The 26,387-nt window shown below is 52.5% G+C and overlaps 1 protein-coding gene across 3 annotated transcripts in view; it reads left to right on the plus strand.

Annotated features, from left to right (window-relative positions):
• The window catches only part of Syn1 (Syntrophin-like 1), a 374,190-nt gene that overhangs the window by 260,976 nt on the left and 86,827 nt on the right, over positions 1–26,387 (plus strand). The window lies entirely within an intron of this gene.

Here is a 26,387-nt window from a genome sequence, read left to right on the forward strand (position 1 = left end):
AAATCTCGGGCTTACGAGCGCCGGCACGTGAGGGGCACCGCGGTCGCCGGTACAACCTTTCCCCCAGGTGCGATTAAACGCGTCGTTTTTGCGGAGGATCGTCGATTCTCCGTTCCGTATCGTTCTTTCGATGGTCGAGCGGAAAAAATTCCGCGATCCTCGATTAGAAACGTAGCGAGTTTGGCCGTATTCGAGGATCGAGACCGACTCGAATCGATTTTTCGCGACGATCGTCGCTGCGAGAAGTTCGGCCGCTTCGCTCGCATCGATCGCAAGTTCGATCCGTATTCGTATTCGAACGAACGCGTTCGTCGCTCCGAGGTCGCGGCGTTTCCCATAGAACGCGTTCAACGATCGCGTATACCGCGCGCAACACGTAGAACTAATCCGGTTTAGTTTCCGCGCTAGTCGCGCGACTCCTCGTCATCGCGCACAATTTCAACTTTGATCAATTTCCGTCGGGACGGCGGTCGGTCCCGTCGCGCGGCAACTCGTCCGCGAATTAACCGAGCGACGATAGCTTCCTCGAATCGGTGCGTTACAATAGGCTCGAGGATCGCTCGCGACGCGTCCGTTTAAAAGTTGCTCGCCGCTTCGAGGCCTCGGTCTGGATCGGTCTCGGGGGACGGGACACGCGAGAGGACCGCGCGGAATCGTTCCGCGAGGATACTCCGCGAATCTCGATGGAAATAAAAGACGAGCGGGGGAAAGGAGAGAGGGGTTCGCGAACTCGGGAAAATATAAGCCGTTCGGTGTTATCGATATTCGAACGGAGGCACTCGTCAGCGGTATTCCCCGGTTTCGCGTCTTATTTCAAAGTTCGAAGATCGCCGTTGGCGTTCCAAAGATTCCGAGCGTACGAGCCCCTCGAGGTCCGTCCCTCCCGAGACCTCCCATCGCGGGATATACCGGCCCGGGCACGAAACAACATTTCGGCTCGGCGAGAATTCGAATCGCTTTATCCGCGCTTGTCCTCCTTTTCGGATCGATCGATCGCGAGCGTTATTGCGCCCGTTAATTCCTCCGGCGGCACCTAACCCATCCCTCTCCTCGGTTCGCGTACAACGATCGGCCCGCTGGAACGATAGTTCGCCTCCTCTGGTTTCCGTTTTTCTTTTATTCCGCTCGGGAATCAAAAGAGTCAGCGGCTCGGAATACCAACGATCGATCGTATCGTTCCCCCGACCCGACCCGACCCACCTCGTCTCCGTCAGTGTAACGCGGATTCGGACTAACGGCCACCTAATAAATGCTCGGGTATTCGAATCGTGCCACAAAGTACCCCGCAAACGGGCAACTGCCAGCGACACGGTCGTTGCACGCTCCGATACCGGACCTCGCTTCGACCCCTCTTTTGTCTTTATCGCGCCGCCCGTTACCCTATCGCGTATCCTTTGTTCCCCTTGTTTTCGTCACCGTGTACCTCGCGCGTGTCAACGAAAGAGAAATTTCGGCCTCAACGCCGCCGCCGGGCCTCGAGATTTTACATCGGGTTCTCGGATTCGACGATCGTTCCCGGTGATAGGCGAACGCGGCGAGAGACCAACGAAACTGTGCTCTCTTCGGAACAAGGTCGCGGGACGGTTCCCTTTTCTTCGCGAGCTACGCGCGGAGTAGTTTTAATTCCGCGCGACCTCGGTGCGGCAACTTTCTCGAAATGCTCCGCGAAACGATTCGTTGTCTACGGATCGATGCGACGCAACGTCTAATATGGAAACTCTTCCCGCGACTCTCGAATATAATAACGCGAGAGCGAGAGTTCCTCGAGCGTAAAGCGCGACCGAAGTGCTCGAAACTAATTGTAAGCACTCGACGAGCGCGCGCGCGAATCGGAGCGCACCGTGTACAGACGTTATCGCGTAAACGCGTCGAGTCTGTTCCCATCGGTGCTCTCGAGGAGCTGGAAAGAAAAGCCCTGGAAGGAATTGCGCGGAACAGCCTTCGGCGCAAATTACTCCCCGCTGTTCGCGTTCACCTTAAACCTGCATTTTCCATTCCTGGCTCCTCCCCGAGACGCGTTACGCGGTAGCAAACGTTACAGTTTACAAGGAACACCGTTAGACTGCGAACGGATCCGATGGTATTTATAACGCGGCTGTTTCGGAGCTACGTGCCGGTTCGAGCGTTGTAATTTTATTACGCGATGTAACGAGCGACGCAACGATCGACGAGTTTCGAATCGTAAACGCGCAACTACGCGATATCGCGAGAACAGAGTGCGCGAACGTTCGGGGCGACGATTCGAGCGATCCGCGGTCGATACTTTGATCCTTCGAACCGGTTTAACGTTCGTTCGACCTCTCGAGTTTCGCGAACTCGCGAAAATTCGAACTCGTTTCGTTCTCCGCGCTAAAATCCGAGAGCGCGGTCGGTTCGATATCGCGGATTTACGAGCCGACGCTTTCAGGATCGGAGCTCGAACGATCGACGCGTCGTTTTCTCGCGAGAATCTCTTTCGCGTCTCGCGCAACGTTTTCTCGGTTCCGGCACAGTTTGTTCGACTCGCGAACCGCACGAGTCGCGCGCAAACGGTCGCGGACGTTCGGACCTCTGTGCACATAGGTGCACAGAGGTGCACAGAGGTGAAGCGCGCGGAGTCAATTCAATCAATTGGGCCGTGCACCCGCCGCATCGCCGGTGTGCGCACCTATTTGCATTTACCGGCTGGCCGCCGGAACGCCGCAACAGACGAGCCGGAAATTAATGCGTTAGATTGCTAATTGCTAATTAAAAACACTACCGGCCAGAGGCGTGTCTGTTACGGACACCAACGGCGAGCGTCGCGCTTCGCCTTTGGTTCTCCTCTCTGTCTCTCTCTCTCTCTGTTTCTCTCTTACCGAGCGGATTCGTGGCCGGAATCGTCGTTTCTCTCGTTTCAGAAATGAAATCGGTGCACCTGCGACTTTCCGCGGAACGCTCCCCGAGGTAGGGGGAGACGGGACACGGAGACACACGAGCAGATTAATTCTGTCGTTTCGAAGCGGAATTGTTCCCCGAGAATTAATTAGTCGTTCGGTATCTCGGAACGCGTCGAGGTTGCTCTCTTTTTTCCCCTCTCTCTCACCGGTTATTCCCCTTTTTTTCGGTTTTAATTTATGTCGCGGTCGAGGTACGATTTACGGGGAACGCGAGCTCGGTGCGTCTCGCGAGGTGCTCCAAGAGTGCCTCGTCGGTGGTCGTGTACGTTTGTTCTCGCGGGGCGATGGGTCTCGTCGATACAGGGCGCGTGGCGTAGAATTGGGTCCGTAAATTCGCGAACTTTCGATCGTCGAGTCGATCGAGCGATCCTTCGTCGATTCGATTTTTTCTATTTCTCGCCGACGAAACGCTTCGATTCGATCGCAAAATAGCTTCCATAGTTGCCGAACGGGCATTTACGAGTGTCGGCGATAAAACGTTACGTCGATCCGTGTTAAACGATTGCGTCGCGAGCTCGGAAGGTACATCCGTGGTCGTAAAAACCATCCGGTTGCCGGCTCGGCTCTCTCGAGTGTACCGACGAGGCCGTGAATCGACGACGAGTCGTAGACGGCTCGCGTCAATCTGGAAATTTTCCAGCGACGCGCGTGCCCCTCGAGACGGAACGGAAATTACCAATGGCAACGTCGAGAAACTCTCCGTCGATCATCGTCCATCCCAGACGTTCGGTAGAGGCGATCAATTTTAAGATTCATTCGCGCAGGAACATTTCGCAAATGGTCGACAAATATCGCGCACGATTGTTCGGTCTCCGTGATCGATCGTCGATTCGTTGATTCGCAAGCGCGAGAACGAGAAACGGAATAAAACCGATACGTAGGCCTCGTCGAAGCCTAACGAGCGATCGATCGAGCTCGATTTCGAAAGACACCGATCGAAAGGTATCATCAAAGAGGGACACGAAGTTTCAACGATCGCGCGCGGCTGCGCAACGAGGGTAATCCGATATTCGGGATTCCAGTGGTTGTCGTGGAGGGGAGATAATTTGGGTCGCGAGATCGTCAAAGTCCCATCGGGTCTTTAATTTCCTCGGGCCGGTTCACCGGGGCGAGGAAATCCGCTCCCGGGAACGCGCGTACATATCGCGGATTAACCGGCGCGTAAGCCGTTCCGCTTTCAGCTTCCGTCGAAGGATATCGAAATTCCGATTCGAGTCCTTTGTCGGCGAAATCGCGCGCGCGATCGAAATAATACGCGCGACGAGAAGGACTCTTCTTGGAGGATCGTGCGCCTACTCCGCCGCGTTTACGTTTCTCCGTGATATCGCGCTCCGCGATTCCGCGAAATCTCTCGGTGAATCGTCGGGAGCGAATTTCGAGTTCGGCGCGGATATTAGCGTCGAACGTCGAATCTTCGTTCTTCCGTCGTTGGAACGGAATCGAGATTCAACGAGCGGATCGCGCGAGGGTTAATCGCACGGAAACGGAACGCGTAGAAATTCTCCAGCGTGCGTAACCGTGAGCCGAAAACACGACTCGATTGTCCCGGCTCGGGGAGAACGCGGACCGAGCAAACATTGATACGCTCGACGCGTGCGCCGAACCGTTCGACGCGACGCGATTCCCAGTTTCTTCCGGCGATCGACTTCTCGACCGTGCTCGGTATCTCTCTCGAGTATCTCCGCTCACCGCCTCTCTTTTCGCTAACCCTCGTAGAAGTCGAGGAGGGCACCGTAAAATAGTAGAATTCGTTCGAAATATTTTTCGAGGACCAGTCGCCGAAAACATCGACATCGATTCCCCCGACAGGGATAAAATCCGATCTTCGATCCCGTTTAACGGAAGCGCGACCGATTCCGCGATACGGACGGTCCCGAGCGGCCCAGTTTCCGTAATCGTCCGGACTCTCGTCGACGACCGAAGCCATCGTCGAGTTTTTCATCGCGAGCGACGCAACGGGAGGTTCGGAATCGTTGTTTCCTCCGAGGATCGTTCGCCTCGGTTCGGAATCCGCTTACCCGATGCCGCGTAAGTGCTCGTTACCGGAAGAATATCGCGGCGTCGAGTCGCGACTCCTTGCGGGGGCTCTCTTCGCATCTTCCGGCAATTTTGCCTTTCCCGCAGCCACAAGATTCGACCCTTGTCGCGGACCGGGACTTTCGAGAACCTTCGTTATATTCGGTTCGCGTAACGAGCTCCCGGGCTCGAGGTAAATACGTTCGGTGGTTCGGTGTACGGAAACGATACCGGCGAAGAGGAGGCGCGACCCTCGACGGAGATCGCGGTGTCGGGTTCTCGTGGAGAACGCGATGGAAGCTCTGCCGCGACTCGAGAATCCGATAGTACTTTTGTTCGCGGATCGTAAGGACGGAAGATACCCAACCCTCCGTGCCCGGTACGTACGAGGAGCCCTTTGTAACGCGCCCGGAGCGCAAACGGGTGTCAAATTTGCCAGTCGCGTTTCTCTCCCGTGGAAACGGAAAGAACCTACCGAGCGCGCGCGAACGCGTTTTTATCTCTCGCCGTCGCGGACGAGAACGGTTATCGTTTCGCGGCCATTTCGGACGGTCGCTCGCTCGCTCTCTCGCTCGCTCGGTTTCTCGAGGCTGTTTTATTCCTTCGGACCGAAACCGCATTATGCAAAATACGCGTTCCGCGCGAGCGCGTTTCAATTTTTCCCGGGGTACAATTTCGTCGATCTTCCGCGTAAAGCGTAAGCGGTATTTTCCACGGTAATACGCGGCCATCCCGGATACGTACGGCGTCCTCGATGTCTCCTTTTTAATTCGCCCACTTTTTGCCCCGTCGCTACGGCATTTTAGGAGCACTCGTAAAGAAGACCCCTTTACGAGGCCCGGAACGAGAAAAATGTCTTTCTCGCGGCGAGAAAGCGAGAAAGCGAGAAAACGAGAAAACGAGAAAACGAGACGCTCCACGGTCGTCCCTTCTTTCGGTCCCAGCCGTTTCGTCGCTCGTTTCCATCCCATCGTCGAGATAGATCGAAGTCATCGGGCCGTGACGCATGCCCGCGATACGCGAACACCGCGGAGAAGGAATTTTCCCTGCGTGCGTGCGTGCGTGCTTGCGTGCGTGCGTGCGTGCGAGAACGCGAGCCGCATCGCAACGAACTCGCTCGAGAAAATTACTCCCGTTCGTTTCCATTGCTTCTTCCTTTTCTCTCCCGTCGTCTCCTCCGGGTTTCCCTTTGAAATTTTAAATCGAATCCCGGTCCCAGGGTGCTCGATTCCTGTACCGAGTATTACGCTCGGCGACCGATCGAAATTAATTTCGCGGAATCCGAGCCGTTCGACCGGGGTTCGTATCCGTAAACGCTGTTCTTCGAAACGGTATGGACGACAAAAGTATCTACGCGCCAAATATTCCGAAAAGAAACATCCTAGAAGAACGCACAACGTCGCGAAAACGTCGAGTTAATGTTTCATCGTTCAACGATTCGAACGTAATTCTACGCGACGTTCTCTTTGGACGGTACGTACGTTACGGCTGGAGAAAAATCGTCGCGGAAAGCGCAAAGGATCCGCGAAATATTTATGGGAAAGTCGACGAGTGTTTCGACGGATGGGAGGTTTCGCGGAAACGGTTGCCGAGCGACGAGACGCGAGGAGACGCGAGGAGACGCGAGGAGACGCGACGCGCCGGAAGGTTTTTTTCTCGCGAATCCGATCGTTTCGTCGGGACGACGTTCGCCTCCGGTTCGTCGCGAATTATCGGTGTATCGATCGCGGCGGCAGTTCGCGGTGGCGGCGGTCGCTCGTCGTTTTGCGCGATAAATTTCCCGGTCGCGTCACGGGGAACAATTCCGATGGTACGCGGCGTCGGAAAAATCGGAAGGCACCGGTTACGACTTCGCCGCGCGTTGCGGCGGTTAATGGAAAGGAAAAAGATACGGGGGACGATAAAGTTAACGCGACCTAAGAGAAAGACTTTCCACGGAAGACCGAACCGCCCTGGCAGCCGTTTCTCCGCGGCCGACGACGAGCCGACGCTTACCGACTTTCCGATCGATCGACCGCCTTGACCGACCGCGCGTTTACTCTTCGATGGAACCCTCTGATTCCTAGCCGGAAAAGAGAAACCTCGAACGACCGTTTCCTGGGCCTTTGATATCCTCGGTGCGACGTCGACGAGAACTCCCGTGCGCGGAATTATAAAAGATCGAGCGCCGAAAATGGAAAACGAAGCCGGAGTATCGCGTAAAAATGAATCGAAAATTGGGAATGAAATTTACAAGAGGTTCGTGTTCGAGGATTTCGGTGGAACTCGGTCGCTCGCTGCTTCCATTTGCACCGAGACTCGTAAACATCGACGGTAGTACGGTATTATCTATTTTAACTCGTTCCGATCGGTTGGAAGACGGTAAGGTCGACGGAGAGCAGATAACACCGCCGTGAATGTTTCACGAGCACCGACGCAAGTAGAAACAACGAGCCACGGTCGGACACGTTGCCCGAGTCGCGCGCGCGCGCGCGCGCACGATCCCGTCTCTCGAATATTCGACGTCGATTCTCGCGAAAGCGAAGCTTCCTACGAAGAAACTTTCTTCCGTTCTCCGATCGATCCACGATTTTCTCCCGTTCCGTACTCGAACGCGCAATTACCCGGAAAGAGCGTTGCTCGAAAAAAATTCTACCGTTTCGAGGGGATCGCGACATCGGTGGCGATAATTTCTTTCTCGATTTCGAGAACGGTAGCGGAGAACCCGTTTCGTTTTCAACGTACCATCCTGCGCGTTACTTATTTCTCCGCAAACTCGTTCCATTAAATTGTCCACGCCAGCCGCTCGGAAGATTCCGCAAATTAGTCGAGCGGAAGTTTTACCCGTGGAGACCGATCGTCGATGAGAGGGGGGGAAGGAAAAAATTAGAGAGAAAAAACGAGGGGAAACCGAACCGAACCGACGGAAGGGAAGTTGCGTCGTGAACGATTCTTAGCTCGGTAGCGAACTTTCGTCCTCTTCGGCGATTAAGCGTCGAGAGCCGATCGGTGCGGAACAAGCCGCCGGAGAAGGAAAAACTCGAGGAAACGGAAGAGGATCCTCCGGGCGTTACCGCTCGATCGCCTCTTCGTACACGCTCCGCCCCTTGTTACGGAACTTTTAAGCCGGTCGCATGGTCGTTACGTGCGCTCGCTTACCCCCCATCGAGAAAAGTAAAACGCGTTTCGCCCGATTCCGTGACTCCGTTCGAACTTTCCAATTTCTCGGCACAGCGGCGGTCTCCGCGCGCTCGATTGCACCCTGTTTTCGAAACTACGGCTGTTTTCCAGCTCTCGCGTCTTCTCTCGACGTCTACGAGGAACCCGAGTCGTGCGTTACCGCGAGATACTCGGCGCGGAGACGTTCCCGGTCGGAGGAATTCGCGATCGCGTTATCGCGGGAAAGAGTCGTCGTTCGGAAGCTCGTTTGGTCGTTCACCGAGTCACGATTCTCGGCCAAGGACGATCCATCGTTCTTCCCGGGGCTCGTTCCGGGAGTAGCAGGTGTTCGGACGAGATGGGTTGCCGCGAGACGCGAACGAACCCGGCACGTGTCCGGGAAACGGAAACAGATATCGTCCCGTTGCCCTCGTCCCGACTGCCTACTTTCCCGGCCTCGAGGCTCTCCGAGCCCGATCCGAGGGAACTGACCGCTCGCGATCCTTCCTCGTCGATTCTCGCCTCGCGTCTCGCTGCCACGGACGACATCGAGTCCCCTCGTTAATCTTCCCGGTTCTTCTTCTTCCCCGGAGAACGTCCGACAGGTGCTACGGAACGACCGTGTTCCGAGAGCTTTCCGAGAATTTTATCGTGCGGCTATTTTATATTATTGCGCCGGCACGAGCGTGTTTCTCCTACGAACTAACGATCGTGAAACGCGTACGGGAAGTTCGGGACGTTCGGGACCCGGTTCTCGGAACAGAAACGACCGAGCGAATCGAAAATATGCAACCAAATCGTTTCGCGAGAGTCGTCGTTTCCCGGAAAGAGAGCATCAAAGATTCATCGTGCGCGCGCACCGAAGTCGACAACGCGAGTAGAAACGACGAGCACGGATGCATTAACCTATTACACTGTCCGACAAATTCAAACTTTCTTCCTACCTTTCGATAACCAAGTGGATCATCCTTGCAGAGTTTTCGTAAAAAGCCAGAATTTTTCACAAAAATGAGCTGTAAAATGAAAAGTAAAACAGTTAGAAAGATCAAATTTATCCTCAAGAATAGAGGAGAGTTTCTCGAATATTGCGGTATATAATGCATTAATTGCTTTTAGTTGAAAATAGTGACAAATTAACGTCAAAGTTAGAAAAGTGCCAATGTGTGTTGTTTCTTTAAAAAGCCGAGAAAATAATTGTCACCAACGTATGTTGGTTTGCCACCATGTGCTAGATTGTTTCCTTATCTCGATTCCATAGGGCCGTATCTATGCGTAACCAACGTCAATAACGAGTTTCAATGGTACATTCACTTTGTGTAAATAACGTTTAACATTTTTCTAATACTTCACGGTTGTGCACCCTTCTTCGTACATTCTGTGGCGACCAATCACCAAACTATGATGTATTTCGTAATCAATTATAATCAACAGAAATTGCATTAATATAATATTCTAAATTCGCAGCCAATTAGCTCGGTACTACTCGCGGCGAATAATACTTCGTCGCGAGCAGTACCGATTACCAGGTCTCACCACGTGGAGGTTGCTACGAGCGGAGACCCGGAGGGAGATGGATGGAATCAAAGTTCCACCCATCTCCCTCGATGTGCGATACAAACGAAGTTACCAAACCGAGAAGATGGAAGGAATCAGAGTTCCCTCGATCTCCTCGTTCAGTTCTGCCGAGCAATTACATTCTAGAGCGAAACGAGGCAAAATTGGGAAGAACGCGACGCGAACCGTGCAGTTGGCCCTACTAGGCCGGTCCCGTTTCCCCTCGATGGGTCCGATTCCAGAGAAAACGAGCGACGCCTCCACTCCTCTGGAGGAGGAGTGCCCCGTTTCTCCCAACTCCGTGTCAGGAGCACACGCAGAGCGCGGACCTGACTCCCGAAGAATCACAAAGAGAGGGTCTTATCCCGGAGGCTTCCACAGGGACCGGCAAAAATGCCTGCTCCTGTGTTCGCAACGTGTCCCCTCTGGAAGCGGACACACCGGAAGAGACGGCGACAGACCGTTCGGACCACCTACACGGCCGGTCACTTGCTTACGCAACAAGCAGAGGTGGCCGGACCGTGAGACGAGCAAGCGAGCAAAAATAAGTTAAAGATTGGATAATTGCTCGACAGATCACAGATACTGATACACGGTGGCCTTAAAACTACCTTAGTCTGAACTTAAAATTAAACCAAAGATGCGGCGAACGATGAGACGAAGCAATCCTCTTCGTTCTTCGTTCTTCGTTCTTCGTTCTTCGTTTTCCGATATACCTACCTAAAGTAGCTAAATTAAATTTGTAAGAAATGTTAAGCAAGTTAAGAGACGATCAAAAAATTAACACAGTATGTATGGCTTAATAATTAAGTACAGCCATACAGTAACGAAGAAAAGAAATGAAGAAATAACAAAGAAAAAAAAATGAAAATTAAAATCGGAAAATAAATATAGATATAACGAAAGAAATAAAATGAACGAAGCTGAAAAAAAATTAGTGAATGGTCGCCAGTACCGACCACTGCCAATCGGCAGTCAGTACTGGTTACCAAGGGGCCAATCGGCAGTTAGTACCGGTTACCAAGGAGTCAATCGTTGTCCAGATTCCTAAAATGGAGACATCCGTCCAGCTCCGAGGCTCCCTGTGGAAAGAAATTTTCGGCAACCGTCGGCCCTACTTATTCCCCCCAGAAGGTCACTTACCCCTTCTTCGCCAACAATTGTTCGATCTAACCGAATATTTTAACAAATTCGTGGGTTTTAAGCCATTATTTCTACTAGGATATTGTTAATAATGATTGAAACTATGGTCCGACGACGGCTGTTAATAATTATGATAAATAAACATCAAGATATTGCGAAATCTGGGAGGACGAACGTTTTCTGTAATTGTTTGTTCCTGCACGCGATTGTTATTAACATTTATGCATGTGGCGTGTGCCGAATAGTAATGTTACAATATGCATCTTGTTTATGCATGACAAATGATTAATTAGCCTTCAGAAATTAATTTGATCGAGACTCGAAGTAAAAGCGTGTTTTTTAAGGTTTTAAAATATGGACAGTATTAATTGTCTATTAGGTACATTGATTTAACGTTTGTTCAATTATTATAATTTACGCGTAGAAGTTGTTCTTTTTACTTAAAAGACTCGAATTTCAATTAATTACTCTTCTAGATAGAAAAATCATCGTAAAGAACATTTGTGAATCGATAATCGATACGTGTAGCCTTGACAGTGTCGGTTGGACCACAATGAAAACACTCTTCGCGAACAAAGAAAGTTTCAACGAAATGATATTTTAACCCATTATTTATACTAGGATATTGTTAATAATTGTTCAAATTATGTTCCGACAACGGTTGTTAATAATTCTGGTAAATAAACATCACGATATTGCGAAATCTGTGAAAGCGAACAGTTTTAGGATATATTGGTTCCCCTACGCGACTTGTTATTAACATTTAAACATGTGCCGAATATTAACGTTGTAATATGCGGACACTGTGAATGCTACACGTATCGATCATCGAATCACAAATGTTCTTACGATGATTTTTCCATCCAGAAAAGTGATTAATCGAATTTCGATTCTTTTCAGTAAAAAGAACAACTCCTACGCGTATTGTGTAAATTATGATAATCAAAGAAATGTCAAATCAATGAATCTAATAGACAATCAATACTTTCCATACTTTAAAACCTTAAGAAACACGTTTCTACTTCGAATCTCGATCAAAATTAATTTCTGAAGGCTAATTAATCATTTGTGATGCATAAACAAGATGCATAAACAACATTAATATTCGGCACATGCGTAAATGTTAATAACAATTACATGGAGGAACAAACAATCACAGAAACCGTTCGTCCTCCCAGATTTCGCAATATCTTGATGTTTATTTATCATAATTATTAACAGCCGTCGTCGGACCATAGTTTCAATCATTATTAACAATATCCTAGTAGAAATAATGGCTTAAAACCCACGAATTTGTTAAAATATTCGGTTAGATCGAACAATTGTTGGCGAAGAAGGGGTAAGTGACCTTCTGGGGGGTATAAGTAGGGCCGACGGTTGCCGAAAATTTCTTTCCACAGGGGGCCTCGGAGCTGGACGGATGTCTCCATTTTAGCTACCTGGACAACGGATTGACCCCTTGGTAACCGGTACTGACTACCGATAGGCAGTAGTCAGTACTGGCGACCATTAATTTTTTTTCAGCTTCAATTATTTTCTTTCTTTCCGTGTATCTATATTTATTTTTCGATTTTAATTTTAATTTTTATTTCTTTGTTATTTCTTCATTTATTTTCTTCGTTACTGTATGGCTGTACTTAATTATTAATCCATATATACTGTGTAAATTTTTTGATCGTGTTTTAACATGCTTAATATTTCTTACAAATTTAATTTAGCTACTTTAGGTAGGTATATCGGAAAACGAAGAACGAAGAACGAAGACCGAAGAGGATTGCTCCGTCAAATTGTTCGCCGCATCTTTGGTTTAATTTTAAGTTCAGACTAAGGTAGTTTTAAGGCCACCGTGTATCTATCTGTGATCTGCCGAGCAATTGTCCGATCTTTAGCTTATTTTTGCTCGCTTGCTCGTCTCACGGTCCGGCCACCTCTGCTTGTTGCGTAAGCAAGTGACCGGCCGTGTAGGTGGTCCGAACGGTCTGTCGCCGTCTCTTCCGGTGTGTCCGCTTCCAGAGGGGACACGTTGCGAACACAGGAGCAGGCATATTTGCCGGTCCCTGTGGAAGCCTCCGGGATAAGACCCTCTCTTTGTGATTCTTCGGGAGTCAGGTCCGCGCTCTGCGTGTGCTCCTGACACGGAGTTGGGAGAAACGGGGCACTCCTCCTCCAGAGGAGTGGAGGCGTCGCTCGTTTTCTCTGGAATCGGACCCACCGAGGGGAAACGGGACCGGCCTAGTAGGGCCAACTGCACGGTTCGCGTCGCGTTCTTCCCAATTTTGCCTCGTTTCGCTCTAGAATGTAATTGCTCGGCAGAACTGAACGAGAAGATCGAGGGAACTCTGATTCCTTCCATCTTCTCGGTTTGGTAACTTCGTTTGTATCGCACATCGAGGGAGATGGGTGGAACTTTGATTCCATCCATCTCCCTCCGGGTCTCCGCTCGCAGCAACCTCCACGTGGTGAGACCTGGTAATCGGTACTACTCGCGGCGAAGTATTATTCGCCGCGAGTAGTACCGAGCTAATTGGCTGCAAATTTTAAATATTTGTCGTTCAAATTATAAGAATTAAAGAAACGTAAAATTAATCTATCGAATATACAATTATTACTTTCTGTCTTTTATAACGTTAAGAGACATCCCAGGAACATCTCAGATCTTTTAATTGGATAGATTGTCTATCGGGAGTAATGCCGTGTTAATCGGCTGTGAATTTATACTAGTTATGTAATATATAAGAATTAATTGTATATTGCAACTTAGAAAAATGTTGTGGCCGATAAGAATGTATAATACTTAAAGTATGACGATGAAAAATAGGAATGTAATTGTAACTGAAAGAAACATGTATGTTACATTAAAGAAACCAAATGTGTACACGTCTTGGCAACGAATATTTACTCGGCCTGTTCAAAATGTAAGTTGTTCGGTCACTTCTGCTGGACAGCTTGTTCTTCGGAAATATTCACAGAATCCGATCGTGAGTAGGGGTTTCGTCCTAGGTAAAGAACTTTGCTTAAAATTCAAAAATAGTGCAAAGAAACAACACACATTGGCACTGGTTTAAACTTTAACTGGTTAATTTATAATTATTTTGAACCAAAAGCAATTAATACATTATACGTATACCACTGTATTCGAGAAACTCTCTATTTTTGAGAATCAATCAGAACCTTCCAACGTTTTTCCATTTCGTGCAATATCTCATTTTTCTCGAAAATCCGAGATTTTTACGAAAACTCATTTTTTTCGGCAACTAGGATCGATATAGTTATTCGGCGTCGGATTTCTATCTGGCTCCGCAAAGTAGACTCCACTGGTTACTAAAATGCAAAAATCGTGCCGGACAATGTTTTCGGCCGAGTTTCCAAAACCGATCTTTCCGAACGCGATGTCGCGTTCGAACAAATTTTATCCGATTTTTTCGATTCGCGCTCGCATAATCGGTGGTCGAAAGTCCTGCAGAAAGAACGCGCAGCCGGTTGCGACGACGAATCGATCGATTTGGATTTAATTTTTCCTCCGAACTGGACGCGTTTAAATTCGAGGTGAACGCGCCGGTAGAGACGAGTTCGCGTCGAATATTCCCGCGATTCGATCGGTATGCAAACGACGCCCGGATTGGAAAGCCTATGGCCTCGCGAGCGTAACGCGGACATCGCGTACCGAGGAAATGACTTTTCCCCGTACGGTTCGTGACGATTTTATCGGGACGATTTCATCGAAAGAGGACGAGGCTGGTTCCTCGGCGCGCACCGAGCGAAACGAAAGTGCATTATCCGCGTAGGAGCGTCGATCGATGAACCTCGCGCGTTATTAAAGTTTCAGCTGTCCCGGTGTTCGCGGTTAGAGCGACCGCGCGCGATTATTTGCGGGGCTCCTCGGCGCCGAGTCGCGTCGCGAAGAAAGATTACGGGGGCCGAGGGAACTCTCCCCCGGCACAGGTGCCGCCGCGCAATTAATTCCAAATGGAAAACTTTATAATCCAATCCCGGCGATATTGCGGGCCAGCGCGGCTAAGCAATTAACCGACGATTGGATCTGCCTAACTCGCGCCACGCTCGAACTCCGAGCGGAATCTACGCGGGTTGCCGATCTTCTCGAGTTCCAGGGCCGCGAAAGTCCCTCGCGAGGAGGGAAACTTGCCCCGAGTCGGCTAGCTTTCTCCGTTTATCGGTCGACTCGAATCCGATCGTTCCTTCTTACGCCGTCTTCCCCCGGCAACGATTGCTCAACGAGCGATAGACACGCCGATCGAGTATTTACCGTTAAGCGGATAATTGCGCCCGCTGCGGAGCGAAATCCTTTCGAGCCACGGCCCTCGAACCGCCAATCGTATCTAAACGGGCGTTTTGCTCTTCGAAGCCCCGCGACTGGACGAAAACCGATCTTCGCTGCGTCTTTCGACTCACCGTGGCGCGCGTCGAAGCTCGCGAACGCAACGTTTCCGTTCTGGATCGAAGCTCGCAAGATTTCGGTAAAGATAGGTCGTCGACCGTAAGCGAAAAATTCGAAAGCCGAGCGCGTCCAGCGTTTCGGGTATCGCGCGAACGATGGCTCGACGATACCTCGTGGCGTTTTTCTCGAAAAGTATCGAGAGCCTCGCGACGCGTCGATGCGGAAACCTGGGCGGCGAAAAGAATCGTAATTCGCGATCGCGACGAGGTCTCTCCACGGATCGGTCGTTGGAACGAAAGCCTTCCTTTCGCGCGGTTCGGTACGATTCTTTCCCCGTCCGCGTAGCTTGTATTTCCTCGCGGAAACGAGATATCGTCGCTCGATCTCCGAGTTCCAGTTTCGAAAGAAAAACAGGGAAAAGTTGTTCTCCGCGGGAGAAAAGCGGGAGAAAAGGTACCGATATCGATTCCATCTTTCTCCCGTTGCCCGTTGCCCGTTGCCCGTTTCCCTGTCGGCGGAAACACTCTCGCCACCCTCGGCCAGCCCTATTAAGCTGCGAGCGTACCGCGTAAACTATTTACACTTCGCATAAATTTCGGTGGACCGCCGCCGGTAGCGCTAGCGCTCGGCCGGTCGCACGTACGCAGGCTCGCTCCGGCGAATTCGCTCCAAGTTCCCCTGGAAAATTGGAAAATTCGTTGGAACGATAGCCGGTCGGGTGCGTCCTCTGTCCTGTCCGGGCGTGGTCCCCTTCTCCCCTCGGCCCCCTCGAGCCACCCTCCCGGGCAACCGCCGTCGATAGGTTCGCGCGATCGGCTCCGCGCGATCGGGCACCGTGCCCGAAATTTCGCGGCCGAATTGGGAGGAGTCGGCGAGCCGAGCCGCCGCCGCAAATCGCTGCTGCTTTTCACGTCAATTCGCCCGTTTCCCCGATAAAGCCTCTCCGACGATAAATTATTCCAACGTAAAACCCCTCCCCGGTCCGGGGCCGTAGCCGGGGTCGGAGTCGGGACCAGGGCCGGTGTCGGTGCCGATCCCGATGCCGATCCTCTACCCCTTGTTCCGCTCCGAAATTCTCCGAGAGAATTGTATCGGTCGCAGCCGGGTCTGCTTTTTCCGGCATTACGAGTCCCCCTCGTCCCCGATCCGTGACCTCGTCGATAAACACGGATTTCTCCGACTCTCGCGAACCAAATATATTCGCACGGAATCGACGATGCGGATTCTCTCGATCCGAGCGTTCGTCCACGCGGGCGCGGACGGTCGACTCGATCCCGCTCCGTGGATATCGTGTTTTCCGAACGAACGGTTCGGCGAATCGAAACGATACGAGCGGACGGGACGCGAGGAGAAGCTCGACCGAGAGAGAACGCGAGATCGCCATGGGAGCCGAAAAGACGACGTCGCCTGGATCGAGGGAAAGGCGGGGAAACGTCGAGAAATTGTTGTCCACCGGTCGGTCGCGGACCTTCGAACGCGATTCCTTCCGGAACTCGATTTCTCGGCTCGCGTGGAGAAATCGTTGCTCGGTTACGGGGCATCGAACGCCAATTAACTCGCGGCGCGTAACGTCGAACGACGAATCGAGGTACGTCGCGTAAAACCGCTCGGAGGCTCGATTTCCCAGCCGTGAGCTCCGTCCTCGCGAAATTGTTCGCCCCCTCGTCTAATCCCCCCGAGGAAGGGGCCGCGTTAAGTTTCACCGCGTCGACGAGCGACGACGATTCTTCGAACTTGGGGATTCACCGGTGGCTCGTTTGCCGGCAACGAGGGAACCCGGTACGAGCCACCGGTGGCGCGTGCGGCTCTTAACGCGCGAAACTTTCGTTCTCCGTAGGAACGAAATACGGGAGACTCGGCGAAGTCGACCGGGGGACGTTTCGAGCGTAGTAGCTCGTCCTCCGACGTGAACCGTCATCCGTGCTCGGAGAAACTCCGACGTTTCTTCCCCTACCCCTGCCTCCCTCGCGGCCCGGAATCTCGCGGACAGCTGTCGAAGATAACGTCGGTAGGGTGGCTGGAAGATAAGGGTAGGTTCGGTGGTGCGGTGGCGAGGAGGTTCGCCCCACGGGAACACGCGGCAACGAGGACGCTCATTGGAAGATAATTAAGTGCGCGGGGCTAATAAAGGGGCGCCAGGCTGGGTCCCGCGCGGCGAAAACAATACCCGGTGTCAGCGTGTTTATGGAAATCCGTGTTAGGTCGGATCGCGCGCGTTAGGGCCGCGATAACGCTTGCAAATCGCATTACATCGGAGCTACACCGGCTACGGCTGCGGCCGACCTGGCTCAACCACACCCCTCGCCGCCTCACCCTCACCCTCACCCTCACCCTCTCCCTCTCCCTCCCCCCGGACCCTCCTAACTAACCTGTAACGCGTTCTCCGTGTTCTATACGTCGGTAGACGGTGTTCCGGAGCAACGATGCCTTCGGTTTCGACGATCCTCGATTCTTCCGTCGAAAGGGGCCGCGCTCGTCTCGCTTTCCCGCCAATTGATCGACGTCCAAGAATATTAACGGCGGCCACCCCGACCGTTTCTATATTTACGGAAACACTCGATCCGGGTAACGGATGATCGAATTCGCGGCGATACGATTCGACGTTTCGCTCGTCAACGGGGCTAGAGATCGTCGAGGGGTAAGTCGTTGACCGAGGTCGAAGAACCGACTTTCCGACTTTATCCTCGCGTCGCGTCTCGTCGAGTCGCAAACTCCCGGCGATCGAACGCATTTAGAACCGCTGGGAATACCCGGTGAAATCGACTCCGAGCCTAGACACGGATACAACGGGTACGACGATCCTCGCGCCGATCGACCGATGTTTTTCCTCGTTTTTCCTCCGGCTCCCGTTTCCCTTTCCCCGACCTTTGTTTACGCGCGCCCCGGCTGTTCCCGCGACGCCTTCTCGCCACCTACGTTTTCGAAACGTTGGACGCTTCGTCGATCGCTCGCCGATTAAAAGCGACGGGAGCTTAACTCGATACAAAATTTAACGCCGAGGTGAAAAACAATTGGAAAGACCGGTGACTTCGAAAATCCTTTTACCGACGCTCCACTCTCCTGGCGCGTACCAGTTTTTCTTGGTTCTTCGCTCGCGCAATTTTCATCGGACGCGTAACGAAACTCGTCGTCTACAAGAATCGTGAAACAATCGACGTTCGCGTTTGCGTTTATTCCTTTGGTATGTGTTCCTCGAATTGCAAATATTTTGCGCGCAACTTCGTACTCCCCGTACATCGAGATTATTTCGCGCGAATCGATCTTTGTCCTTCCGCCCCGTAAATTTCAGAGCGAGTGGAAACACGCTGTCGTTGGATATGGCACATTTCGTCGCGAATTCCGCGCCGGGAAGCTCGAGAGCACCGAGACTCGCGGATGTAACCTCTTTGATCCGAAGATCGCGAACCATAATGAAACCTACCCTCCAGCGCTCCGATACCGAGTGGTATTAAACACCGAATAACCAGCCGTCTCGTCGTTATCCGAATCGCGAACTAATTCCGGTCTCCGGCTGTTTTAAGGATGTTTTCTCTCTGCTCGTTTTTGCCATTGGAGTTGCCATGTGATCGTTCAAAATATTCCGAGAGACGATATTTAGAACCGCGAGAAAGAGATTGCAAATTCGTTTCGAAGAATTGCGCGTGGCTCCTTTCAAAGAACGCGGTAAATTTAGGACGATTGCGGACAGCGTGGCACAGATTACGTTAAACGACGCTGGAGCGTTCGTTATCGATTCTTCTTATTTCCTCTATTCTCAAATATATCGTTAACCCCGGGTTACGACCTCGCGATATTTACCTTCGGAAGAACCGGTTGGGATAGGTTCGGAAGTTCGAAAATACGCGAGAAGCGTGGGTAAGAGGTCGTCGAAGAAACGGAGAAGCTAAAGGGTCGCGAGAAGCTAGGGGAAGAAAGTCGAGGAAAAGAAGGACGATTTACGATCCGGTGGAGTGTGGCGCGTGTTTGGGTCGGCGCATAAATTGACCGTTTGGAAACGTTTGGCGAGTTGTCCGCGCGAATCGAGCGTCTCTCGTGAAAAATCGAAAGTTTCGCCGGTAAGGAAAATTCGATATCGTTGGTTCGAGACCGTAAGGAATATTCGCGTGGATCGTTGGTGGCCAATTCGACGGGGTTGCTCGCCAGGAAGGTCGGTGAGGAAACGTTGCTCGAAGCGGAGCGGTTCGGCCGCTGGGTCCGTTCCGGTCATCGTTTGCCGGGGAAAATTGCGCAGAGCGGTTATAATAGATAGCGGTTTATCGTTACTTCGGCCGGTGGATCGTGTTCGGGGGTAATGGTTCGTTATAATCCTTCCACGGCGTTGCTGAAAAGATGCTTTAGTGCGGGCTGAAAGTAATACGAGGCATTGTTGCGAGCGGGACCGACGGTAGGGGAAAGGTTCCAGAGCGGGTGCTATCGGGATCGTCTTACGGTAGCTCGGTTCTTAAGCTTCCAACGGTCCCGCGGATTCTCCGAGCGTCGTTCTATCGTGTCGCGCCGCCTTTCACCGTCTCGGCTGCTTTCGGATAATTTGTATTCGCTTCGCGCGTCGACTCTTCCCTCTGTTTACCCCGGAATCGAGGATCATTTTGTAGTTCCGTGTTACCCGCGTCGCCAGACACGTCGCGGTAAAATTTTTCCAAACGACGACGACGACGACGACGACCTCGTACTCTGTCCGTGCACGCGTCCCTCGCATAAATAAATACTTAGCAGCGAGTTAGAGCCGACCGGAACCAAGTCCTCGTATCTTTCCACGGAAGCGGTTCAAAGTTTTGGATTCTCCCGATCGTAACGCGATTCACCGGTCGGAAATGACTCGTTTCGACGGTGGAAAGGAGTCTTCGTTCCTGCGAAATTGCACGGAACCTTGAGCTCCCGATATCAACGGAACGAGAGAGACCCGCGGGAACGTAAAGTTCGCGAGACCGGATCCAGAATTTTCGTAGATTTCTTTCTCGCAGCGTCGTCGTCCCGTCCGATACCGTCGAAACGATCGCGGTGAAAAATTCTACGGACCCTCGACGGGGAGAAAGATTCTTGAAGTTTCGAAGCAAAGTATTTTCCCGACGATGAATTCGTTTCCGGACGCGGTGGAGCGGATTCGCAACGGGAAAGGGAAAAACGTTAATTTCTTCGCGAAATAATTAACCGGAGAGCGTCTCGAACCCCTACCGGAAGCTATTCACCGCACGCGTCTTTCGTTCATTATTCAGGGGATCCTATTAACCAACATCGCCGCCATCCCACCGGAAGATGTAACTAATCTGTAACGTGTAATCGATAGCGCAACACGCGGCTAGGAAACCCCGCTTTCCCACCGAGATGTTCGCGAAATCCTGAGGTCGAGCTCGGGACGACGGATCAGCTCCTGCTACGGGCACGAGACGCAACCTCGAAAACCGAGGTCGCTCGATCTCCACCTAACCCGCAACCTCGCGAATCGATCCTCCTCCGGCCACTTCGCGGACCTCGTTAAAAGTTCCCGGACGTCCGTTAAACGCGACTATTCGAGAGCGTCGTTTTCCCGATACGCTCGAAATCACCGTCGCGAGGAGGTTAGTTTACCCTGTAAACAGGGCGTCGACGTCGACGCGAGGCGTCATTAGCGGTCGCGCGCGAACCCCACCCCGAGACTCTATCGGTGTCTTCGCGGTTCGACGCGACTTTCTCGGGCAAGTTCTCTTCTTACGAAGCCGTGTACCGGTCGTTGCTCGAGATCGTCCAAGTTGCGCTCGATTCCCGCGTAGTTCGCGCGCGTGTAATCCGACCCGCGAGAAGCGTAAAAAAACCTTCGGGACGATTTACGGTCTTCGGGCGAGGCCGAGAGTTTTCGTCGCTCCGGTTTTACGATCCATCGTTTCGACGGAGGAGGAGTCTGGAACAACGACGAATTTTACCTCCGAACGGTCAAAGATCGTTTCGTCTCTTTGTCGATTTTATTTTACTTTGCCTGCAAATGGAACCGCGTCTCCGGACCAACGAGTGGAAACTCGGCGAAGGATTCGGAAAATTTCGATCTTTCTTCGCGTCGAACGCCTACGAAATCATCGGGCGGGTATACGATCGGTAAAACGAGCATCGGAAGTCGCCGGCTCCGCGTCCGTATATTTTTATGACTCGGATGCATCGACAGTTCGTTAATTCGCGCGACAGAACGGAAGGACGAATTAACTTTTTTCCGGGGGCCGCGTTTTGCTTTTAGCGCTCGGGCCAGCTGCGCCGAAGCTATTTCCTATAAAAAGTCTAGAACGCTGAATCGAGTTTAATAATGACGGCGCTCGAGTTCGAAGAGGAACCTTCAATTTCCGTCGATACGGCGACACTCGAGCGCGCCGGATTAATAAACACGGCCGTTGTCTGGGGGGAAAAAATATTTATTCGCCGAGTCGATCGCGCGCTCTAACCCCGCTCGATTTTAGGGATTTGGCGCTGTTACGCGCGAATGGAACGCGTTGTTCGCGGCTTCGAGAGTCTCCTCCTCGAATACGTCGCCGGACGTTCCAGAGAAATATTTCCTCGACAATAACGGAAATAGGAGAGACACGGGGAGATCCTCCTTCGTCCCAATCTCGAGCTTATTGCACGGTCTTCCGTCAACGATCTCTCGGAAAATTAGTTTCCCCCGGAAACACCGTTACGATACAGTCACCGATCCTCCCTTCGTCTCGACGAGACGAGAGAAAAAAAGAGAGAAACAAAAAAGGAGGAAGCGTCGCTGAATTTCGATCGCGATACCAATCTCTCGAACTCGTGGATGAAATCTTTCGAAGGATCCTCCGGAAGCGGTAATCGGGGATTCGGGGGCGGCGGGACGCGTTTCGCGAACGCGGAACCATCGGTGGCGGGGAAGAGGGACCGGGAAAAGGAAACGGACGTTCCCGTTGGAAGTTTGCGAACGTTCGTCGAGGCTCGCGTCAAAGGATCCGGATCGAGGGCGAGGAGAGACGCGTCACCGGAATTGGCGAAGATAGACGAATCCGTGGAATTTACCTTGGAACCGATGGGACGGCCGAGTCCTACCCTCCTTTTTTTTTTTACGTAGCGCTCGGACGAGCGACGTCGCGCGAAGCCAAATATTTTGCGAACACACTCGTTACGCGGCCACGTCACACGCTTCGAAACGCCGGACACGCGTTTGAGCGCGTTTGAGCGCGGGACAAGTCCCGCTATCGGAATTCCCGGTGCTTATTCGCGAGCACCTCGGCGTCGCCCACGAGCCCCTTTTCCCGCACCGCGTGCGATTTTATTTTCTTTCCCGGTTTGCTCGCTCTCGACGTTCGAGACGATCCGGATTAGAAGATGAAAACATTTGGACGGGGATGAAAAGGCTTTAATTTCCCCCTCGGTCTGCGTCGCGTCTCGAGAACGCGTGTATTTTTAGCCCGAGTCTCGCGCAGAGCCGGATAAAGGAGGACACGGTGCTCGGCCGAGCTTTTTTTCCGCGCTTGTAGCGAAATCGCGCGAAAACTTACAGAGAAGGGGAATTACGGAGTCTCTTCGAAGAGTTGATCGCCGACTCTTGCCACTCGTCGGGCGTTACGCGAAGCGAGAGGACCGTTCGAAAGATCGCGCACGAAAGAGCGGTGTCTCGTACCCTCGGGCCTTCCTTTGCGAGCTGAATCGGTTCCGCTTGCCGGTAACAGGGCCCGGCACGGTGGAACCGTGAAACACTAGGCGAGAGAATCGCCGGTCGTCCTTGGAACGCGATATCGAGACACCCTCGCCGCGTAACCCATGCTGCTAACGAGCCACAACCCCCCGAAGCACCCTCGTCGTTATCCCCGTGCTCGTTCTCTCTCTCTCTCTCTCTCTCTCTGTTTGTCTTTGTCAGCGTCGCGCACGGGCAATACGCGACACGTTGCGCGCGCGGAGGAGGAAATACGAGGCACACGAGGGTCACTCCTGACCTCTAGGTCTCCATTAGCGCGACGGTCCACACACGAATGCGTAATGCTCCACCGTCCCACTTATTATAATTCGATTAAAGCGGCCGCGAGCCCCATCTTGGTCATCCGCACTCGCCGTTCCACGGGCGTCCCTGGGGATTTTAATAAGATTTCTCTTTCGCAGTTAATCGGCCGCGATGGCCGGCCGAATAAAGCGACCGTAAGTGCCCGCTGAGTGCATTTTCGGCCGAGCGGAGGAAGGAGGAGGGTCGTTTCGTGGATACGAGGGAATCGTGGCTCGGTATCGTTCGATCGAGTCTTCCGTGGGCGAGGAGAACGCCTACCGAAAACGATCCCACCGATCTCTACGCTCGCGACTCGAGACCGTACTCGGAATTATGGTTTCGACGCGTGCTGCTCGGGATCGGTACAACGGGACAAACACGAGGAAACGCGAAAATCCCATCGAAGGGAGGGCGTTCGAGAGCCGGTATCGTTTTCAGCTCGCGTCCGCGGGGCCCACGCTCGGTTACGCGTTTCGAGAGCTTTCAACGAATTTCGAAACAACTCGAAAATTGACTTTCGGCCGGCCGTAAATTGATTTTCCATGGGCACCGGTCCCCGCTCACGGTCCGATATTTTCGCCGGGAAAAACGAATTCGTCCGAGGCGGGCGCGTCGTAACGAATTCCCGAGCGAGACAACCGCGCACCGTTGCTGCAGGGACGAGCTTTTTTTACCCCCCTCCTTCCCCGGGAAAATTTCTCAGTTCGCCAGCCGCCGGGCTTCGCCGAATCCAAAGGGGCTTTCGCGGATCGGGCGGAAAAATTCGAAACGAAATTGCGACCGACTCACCGCCCTCCGCCGATCCTTCCCTACCAACGATCTTCGGTTCAGACGCACACCCACGGAACTTTCGATTTTTTACAAGAGGCGTTCGCGCCGATACCGTTCGGGAACCTTCCACGAACGCTCGATTTACGCGCCGACCTAGAAACCCGCCAACCCGAACGAATCATAAATCTTCGTCCTTTTCCTCGACTTTCTTTTCCTACCTTCTCGCGACCACCTACCGCGCTCCTTCGACGACCCCCTTCCCACGCTCCCTGCATATTTTCGAACGTCCAATCCCGTCCCGACCACACCCAATATTATCTTACCTTTGCGAGCCAGAGACGGGACGAAACCATCGAAACGAAAGAGTCGCGATAACGGAGAACCTATTTAACGGTGGATCGAGGTCTATCGCTCGAAAGGACTGTTGTACGACGCAACGGAAAAGAAAAGATCGGGGCCATCGTTCGCGTAACATCGACCGCGCGATCGACGGAAAGATAAAAAGAAAAGAAACCAGGGAATCGAAGTTGAACATATCCGATACCTTTTCATGATCGACTCGCGCGACGAGGAAGACGAAACGCGTCGCGACTTGTAATCGAATGTGTGTATTTGGTAACGGTAAATTCGTCTCGTCGGCAATCGAGCGTAATTTGTTATCGACTCGTTACGTTTATTCGTCCACCCGCTGGGTCGTGTTCGGTCCGACCCTCAGTCCGTGTATCGTTGTACGTGCTCGCAAACGAGATTTAGGAGCTCGCGAAATTCTCGAGCGATCGCGAGACACGCGTCGAACGGGGACTCGTATCGAAGCCGATCGCGAGGACGAGAGGAACGAGTCCGGCGGAACAACGTCGACGAAAGTCGCGCGAAATATTTACCGGGGGCGAAGGAGAGATATTTTTCGCGAAAGTTTGTAAAACGGAGAGCGAACATAAATAAGACGGATCACCGTGAAAAGGAACACCGCGGGGAGAAAACATTGTCCACGGGTGGAAAACGTGGGAACCGAAAAAGAAGAATCGAGCGAACAACCGAGCCACGAGGGCGAATGCCCGGGGAAAAGAGAGAACGCCCGTGAAAGTAGAGAGGCGTCGCGAGGCGCGTTACGGGAAAGCGGAAGAAGAGGGTGATGTCCTCGTCCGCGAGGAGAGGACGAAACACGAGATACGTAACGGGCGATGGATGTGTGCGGACATTCCGCGCATCGGTTTGTCATGCCATATTCACCTCCGTGCACGGTATGTTCCGATATGTTCGTTCCGATATCCGTTCGTGCGAAAATTCAAACGACCCGCCAACAGCCCGCCGCCGATAACGCTCCGAGAGCACGATATCGGTCCACGGTGGATCGTCGAGCGACGCGATCGATACCGATGCTATCGTTTCGAGTATCGACCGAGTCGGCCCCACCTACCCCTACCCGCTCTTCTCCACCCCAGGACCGTCTCTAATCTTGTATCTATTATTCCCGCGTAAACGTTAAATCGCGCGGAAAATTCCCGCGTGGCTGCCAAATCAAATTTCTCGCGTTTCCGACGAACGGACCGTTTTTACTATTTTTTTCTTTTTCTTTTTTCTCCCCGCGTCTAACGGAAGCGGTTCTTCGCAAACGGTACAGAACTTTGCGCGCGGTGCCGGTCGAGCCGAACGCGAACGCGTTCCGATCGTCGCGAGACAAATTCGAAATCGGAATCGCGCCTCGATGTTCGTCTACGGCGACGAAACTCGCGGCGCGGGATTTAAAGGCGGTGAAAAGCTTTGTGTTTTCCGGTCGGGGGATTATTGCCCTCGACGGGGCGTAAAAATATCGACGGCGGAAGACGATACGTCTCTTCGCCGGGCCGCGAGAAACGAGAACTCCGTGAAATATTTCCACAGACCGGGCGCGTTTTCCGGAAGAGAACACGCCGCTTCTACGGGGAACAGCCTCGAAAGCTGCGACGCTCCTCGGTCGGACAAACGTCGATATCTTCCGTCTATCGAGACGCGCTTTCGAGCGTTTCTCGAGCCGATACGAAGAAACGTTTCTTGCGCGCGGAAGGAAGACTCGTCGCGTTCGTCGCGGTGGCCCGTTCGGAACTTTCTTTTCCTGCCTTTTCTTCCGCCGAGCGGGAAACGCGTCCCGCGCGACACGAAGGGACCGTGTTCCTTGGAAAAGTAGATTTCTCACCGTCTTGCTCCCCGAACGGGGTTGCCGAGTTTCGCTCATTTTCGAAGATTCGTCGCTTCTCGGGTACCGCGTCGCTCGCGAGCGTTCACCTTCGTTGCTCCGTAACGCGATATCGCACGATACCGAGGAACCGCGCGTTATTTGCTCGTCGAGCTCGTAAAACGGCGTCTTCCAATCCTCGCGGAATTCCGTCCTCTCCGGCGAGGCTGGAACGAACGTTGCTGGATGCGCGGCTACGGGCATTCGTCCCCGGTTCTCGTTCCTTTGTTCGTCCGTGCAGTTATTTATCCCGGGGGCAGCGGGCGCGGTATCCACTTCCGTCGCCGC

The sequence above is a fragment of the Ptiloglossa arizonensis genome, chromosome 1 (genome assembly GCF_051014685.1).
Source record: "Ptiloglossa arizonensis isolate GNS036 chromosome 1, iyPtiAriz1_principal, whole genome shotgun sequence".
In the NCBI taxonomy this organism is placed as follows: Eukaryota; Metazoa; Arthropoda; class Insecta; order Hymenoptera; family Colletidae; genus Ptiloglossa; species Ptiloglossa arizonensis.